The sequence below is a fragment of the Lucilia sericata genome, unplaced genomic scaffold (assembly GCF_015586225.1).
Source record: "Lucilia sericata isolate MDLA Ls3-8-SP2 unplaced genomic scaffold, ASM1558622v1 Contig000010F_arrow, whole genome shotgun sequence".
Classification (NCBI taxonomy): domain Eukaryota; kingdom Metazoa; phylum Arthropoda; class Insecta; order Diptera; family Calliphoridae; genus Lucilia; species Lucilia sericata.
In genome coordinates, this window is record NW_023994050.1 from 1,528,118 (window position 1) to 1,534,167 (window position 6,050).

The window sequence follows — 6,050 nt, forward strand, 5'->3', positions numbered from 1 at the left end:
GTAGGTTGATAGGAGGATGTATACTACATCAAATCCGAAGAAATACACCTAGGCCACTATCGGGCCTGTTGTGCGCTCCAATTCAAGAAAAAAAAGAAAAAAAAAAAAAAAAAAAAAAAAAAAAAAAAAAAAATTGTTCACTGAATGTATTATTTTTCCATGTTCAGAAACTCAGTTTCCTGGACGTAATTCCTAAGAATCTTCCAATCGGTGTTGGTTAAGAATGTTATTTCTGGAATAACATCACTTCCAAGATACTTGGATCTAACTTCGACGAATGCCTGACAATGGCAAAGAAAGTGCTCCAGAGTTTCACTGTCCTCTCCACATGCTCTACATTCGTCTGAATTCGCACGTCCAATTTTGTATAGATGTGCTCGTAATCCTGTGTGTCCACTGAGAATACGTACCATCATACTAACCTCAGACTTGCTCATTTTGAGAAGATTTCTCGTCTTGCTCTCATCAGGGTCACCCCATAGAATCTTTGTGGTTCTACCCACCGTTTCATTATTCCAAGAGGCCTTATGGGATTCTCTCATCCATATTTTTAATTCAGCTTTTGTTGCGTCGAATGGTTTTGCGTTTGTCAGGTTAACTACATCGAGCTCCCTTCCCTTTAAAGCTATTACATTCGCCCTTTCGTTGCCGGCTACTCCCGAGTGGCCTGGTACCCATATGATGTGAACCTTACCTCTGGGAGAGTATTCAGTTAAAGCTTTCTTACAATCCAATACGGTCTTAGATTTAATTCTATCACCTGATATCGCACAAATTGCCTTCTGGCTGTCGGTAAATATATTAAGCCCTGTGGGCGCCATATTTATTCTAATCCAATTTACACATTCCGTTATTGCTCGTACTTCTGCCTGGAAGCTTGTGTTATGATTAGGTAAACGGTGGTATATTTCTGTTTCTGGGTCTTCAATATAGAACCCCAGACCCACTTTGTCCCCTAATTTAGAGCCATCCGTGTAGCAACGGATTCCTACTGGTATTTGCTCTAATGTTCCGCTTGACCAAGACATTCTATCTGGGATTAGCGTTTCAAAGTTTCCGACATATTCAGTGTCTGGTATGCGATCAGGCACGTCCGATGAATGTGTATAACCTTCCAATGTGTCCAGTATACATTGATGACGTGTCCTATAACCGTTTTTGGCCAGTTCGCCTAAAGTAAAGAGCCGTTCGGCTGTAAGCGCCGCCTCATATCTTATATATGTTTCAATGGGTGGAATATCTAGCAACGTTTCCAGAGCCTTGGTTGAAGTAGTACACATGGCACCACTTATACCCAAGCAGCATGTACGCTGAACTCCCTGTAGTAGTTTGATATTACACTTTTTGTCCAAAGCAGTCCACCAGATTATTGAAGCATAAGCTAGAATTGGTCTAATTACACTTTTATAAAGCCAATTTGTCATAGTAGGACTAAGACCCCATTTCATGCCTATGGTTCTCCTACAAAAGCACTAAAAACAGCGCTAAAAGCTCTAAGTTGACAACGCTGTTACCAAAATATTAAAAAAATATATGTACATATATGTTTTTGTGTATCAACAATTATATTTAGGAATAATTGTGACTTTTCTTTATGCACATTTATATGTTTATTTAGGAACAAATCTGACATACACCTTACCCTCTTTTAATGCTGAAAATAAAATTTTCTAAAAAGAGGATGAGATGTAATTCAAAGTAAAGAATTGAAAATTCAGAAACAATATACATATAAACTGATTCATTACTTTACAAAGTTAAAAAGTTTAATAAAATGTCCCGTTAGGTAATATAACTCTATACAAATAATTTTTCTGCAAAGATTTTCTCAATGATTATGATATATTTTCAAAAAACTTTAGTCTTATTTAAAAATAATCGAAAAATTAATTACCCCTGAAACACTTGTTTATGTTCTAGTTTAAAATCGGTTTAAAAAAATACTTAAAAATGCAAAATGGCATAAATTTTGGCTTAATACTAATTTCTAGCAACAAATAAGAGTCCGAGCTACAAAATGCATTTTAAATGAATTTTATAAATTCTTGTAATACCGTAATATAGCATTTTAAAATTAATATGAATAAAATTTTACATTGGGGGGAAATGGGTCTAGTTCTCAGATAGGCAATTTGTGGCAACATTTTGATATTGAATGTGTTAATATAAATATTGATGAATAATTTGTGTAACGAATTGTAGGAGAATTCTGGAGAATTTTTGACAATATTTTTTTAATTATAAAAATAATAAATTATGTTTTTTTATAATTACAAATTTGATCCCGTTTTTACATAAATGTTTATAAAATTTTACACATATATTAGCAACAAATTATTTTATTGTAATTTGTTAAAAATTTGGACTTTTTATAGCAAGTTAGGGTCTTTTCTTCATGATAAACATACAGTTATTAAGAAATTGAATTTAATTTTTTTGTTAGAATTTTTCTCCGACTTTACCTTCCGCCTGAAGGTACAATGTCCAGGAAAAAACTAATGAAGACGTTGCATGGAGGGAAATGTCAGCTTTCCAGCAATATAAATTTTTCTTCGTAAATATCATTTTTAATTATTGAATTATCGCCAACCTTCACCATTAGCTGCCCCAATGTGCAGTGTTGCCAATTTAGCCATTTCATCACATAGCATATTTCAATCTCGTTTAGCTATTAAAAATTAATTTGCCATTTTTCATTTAGCCATTTTTGGCCATTTAAAAATTCAGCGAATTTTTAAAAATTCGCATAAATTCATCGGTTTTTTTTACAATTCTAAGATGATCAAGCTTGGTTTTTAAAACACAGAGTCCAAGACCAGAGAACGAAAAATACCAAAAAGTCCTCTTTTATTGATTATCATCATATATTCCGGGTTCTAAATGCTTAATATTATAGAAAACTCAAAAAGTACAATTTGAAGAACGAAAAAGTTCCCAAATAAAAATTTTATCAAAATTGAGTTTGAATAAGACCAAATTTCCCGTTTTACTCCTTTTAGGAACTTTTTTCCTCCCCATTAACGAAATAAAAATTTTATTTAAAAAAGTTCGATATCATAGTGGAATCTCATTTTTAATCGAAAAACGGATTTGTTCGAATTGTATATACGGACAGTAGGGTAGAAGGGGTATTATCCCGTTTTTAAAGGTTGATCCCGACTTAAATTTCAATCCCGCTTTTTAATAAAAAAAATCAGCTTTTTGTTACATAACAGGTTATTACACTATGTGACAAAAATAAATACCTGGGAAGTGATATAGAAATACGTGTGAATTTCATCGGCAACCATGTTTTTGATTTCAGTTTTGCACCGTTTTCAAAGTTTGGAGATGTTTTTACAAAGTATTTTATATAGGAACCGTACAATTTATTAATGCAATAGAAAACTTTGTCCGTTCATTTGTACAACGCAACTTTTCTTTTTAAATCCATTAGCAATAGATATAGGGTTAAATATGGACCGATCCTCATGAAATTTGGTGGAACTATTTATGTTTATATAAAAGTTATTTATGCTGAATTTCATCGTGATATTAATATAATTAAGATAAACATGGAATACAAGTCATTTTTTGAAGGAAGGTTTGTATGGGGACTAGGGACAAAATAGTCCATATTATTTAAAGAATCAGCAGTATCACTAAGGATTATAGCAAACTCATTTATACCGATTTTTGTATTGATCGGGCTTTATTTGACACTAGTCCCCTTACATTAAACCCATAATTCTCTTTTTTTATATAAATATCAGGATGAAATTCAGCATAAATAACTTTTATATAAACATAATATGTAGTTCTGCCAAATTTTATGAGCATCTTGCAGAAAAACGGGTTTTGAACAATTTTGTATTAAAAAAAAAGATCAATAACGTCGTCAATTGCTAATGGATTTTTAAAAAGTTGCGTTTAACTCATAAACAGACATACTTTTCTAATGCATTAATATATAGTATGGTTCCCTTATAAAATAAAAGACCACTGTATATGGATTTCTTTATTTTGTCCGTCAAAGTCCAGGAAAAATATTTAACACAAGTAAGAGTGTTATATTCGGCTATGCCGAATCTTATATACCCACCATCAAACCTCGTTTGACTCGAATAAAACTTACTTATGTTTTCATCTATATACTCGTATTTTTAGGCCAGTTATAAACGTTAAAGTAATTTTCTAAAGGGGACCTTATATAGGGGGGTAGGGTCAATTATGGGTCGATCCTCATAAAATTTGGTAGACAGAATTTGGTTCGTATTAAATTTATTTGTGTCGAATTTCATCGCTACACTCGTATTTTTAAGCCAGTAATGAGCGTTAAAGTCATTTTCTGAAGGGGACCTTATTTGGGGGGTAGGGTCAATTATGGACCGATCCTCAGAAAATTTTGCATAGTGATTTTGGATCATAAGAAACTTACTTATGTCGAATTTCATCGCTATATTCGTATTTTTAAACAAGTTATGACTGTTAAATCTGCTTTTCGAGGGGCCACTTGTATGGGGGCTATCCGAAAACGTGGACCGATATTGCCCATTTTCAATACCAAACAAACCTTACCTATAAGAAATATTTATGTGAAATTTCAATCCTCTAGCTCTTTCCATTCGGACTCTATGGTGCTTTCAACAGACAGACGGACGAACGGACAGACAAACATGGCTAGATCGTCTTAGAATTTAATGAGGACCCAGAATATTTGTGGGTCTATGACCAGTATTTCGATGTGTTACAAACGGAATGACATAATCAATATACCCCCCATCTTTTTTGATGGTGGGTATAAAAATATAGGACGTAAAATTTCTGAATTATTCATAAAGAAAGAAAATGCTAAAAAGAGATTAAATTAGGAGAAAAACATTGAGTTGTAGTTATTTTTTATATAAAAAAATTACTGGTCTTCCTCACAACACTCTAACAATGGCTTCCTGTCACGAAAATATTAAAAATTACGTTGCAATAATCTTAAATCTTGGTAAATAGATGCTAATTTTATCACTCACACTTCCAAGAGTTTTTCGAAAAAAGTTTAAATGAGAATGTAAGAAATGAACTATAAGGGATAAATTCAGGTTCCCAAAACAGGTGCAAGCACTACTGAAGGAAAATGGTAAATGAAAACCACTATATCTCAAAATTTCAAAAATATTAATTTGTAAACTTGTGTTATCGGTTTTGAAGATAACAATGATTAAAAATTGTTTGATTTTGGCATACATGGGAATTTTTCATTAAGCATTAAAATTTCATTACCATTTATAGAAAAAATTCTAATGAAAAATATTTTAAGTACCATTTAATGAAAATTATATTTTTTTTCATTATAACTTTTTTTGATAATGGTAATGAACTTGATAATGAATTTTTAAAAACGAATTTAATTAGTATTTATAATTGTCGAAAAATATATTTGATAAGAATTCAGGAAGATTTTTCGAAGATTACAGGTTTGAAAGCTTTTAAAACCAGTTCCCATAGCCCAAATTGGCTGAAATTTAGCAGTCATAAGTAGATCTGATGACAATACAATAATATGTTCGAATATTCGAAATTAAGTTCGAAAATTCGAAGTTATTTTCGAAAATTTTTTTATGTTTTTAAATTAATCTCTGTGTCATAAAAACTAAAAAAAATTCGAACTCGTGTTCGAAAAATTTTTAAAGCTGTTAAAACTAATTCTTCTAGTCCGAATGTGCTGAAATTTGAAATACATGATTTCACCTAATGACAATACATTATAATGTTCGGACATTCGAAATTAATTTCTAAATTCGAACTAATGTTCGAAAATTTTTAAAATTCATTTAATACTGGTAATGAAAATTTCTTTTTAAATAATTACTAATGAAATCGTTTCATTAAAAAGCATTACCATTAGACAAAATAATGCTAATGAAAAAAAAAAAAATAATAATTATATTTTTTTCAATTTAATGCTAATGAAATCGTCAATTAAATAGTCGATATAATTAACTACTCCCATGTATGGATTTTGGTTAGTTCAACCTTAAACTTGAAATAGTAGGCAAATACTTTAAATACTGCTTAGA